Source organism: Eriocheir sinensis, unplaced genomic scaffold (assembly GCF_024679095.1).
Source record: "Eriocheir sinensis breed Jianghai 21 unplaced genomic scaffold, ASM2467909v1 Scaffold584, whole genome shotgun sequence".
NCBI lineage: Eukaryota > Metazoa > Arthropoda > Malacostraca > Decapoda > Varunidae > Eriocheir > Eriocheir sinensis.
This window is the reverse complement of record NW_026111925.1, coordinates 108577-109297: the sequence shown is the minus strand read 5'-3', so window position 1 is coordinate 109297 and position 721 is coordinate 108577.

Genomic DNA, 721 nt, shown 5'->3' with positions numbered 1-721 from the left:
TCATGTTTAACAACTTTGGTGGATTTCATACTGTAGACTCTGTCTCAAGTGTTGGCTGATGCTTTTTCTTGCTGCTTTGAATTTTTTTTGTGAATTCTCTTGGCAACAAAATATTGATGTGTGAATATGAAAATCTTGGCAAAATCCATATGAATTCAAAGAAACGCATCATTTTTTTAGAAAAAAAAAGAAAAAAAAAATCTTATACTATATATTTTTCTCAAAGGTCTGAAGTAATAGGGTGCAAAAAATGACCAATATTCAAGTACCACTCAGAAATAAAATGATGCAAGTATTTCATATACTTGTAGTTTGATTCCGAGGGTGGCAAGGCTTTTACTGGTACGGCTTAAACCATGTGATCCCTGCCTGAGGCTCATAAGACTCAGACATCTTAAAATACACACTTTACATGTTACTTTGCTTTTTAAAATAAATAAAACCTTCATTAACAATATTAAGCATAAACCAACACATTCAAGAACCATGAAATGTTCTCTGTACTTAACACGTGCATATCAAGGCATCATCAAGGACTCATCAATGTTACTTGTTATAAAGTTATGAAACAATAACAACACTCAAACCTAAAATCATTTTCTGCACAGCTACAACACACTAGGGCAATTCTCATCACGGTCCCTTTATATATATATATATATCTATATATATATATATATATATATATATATATATATATATATATATATATATATATATA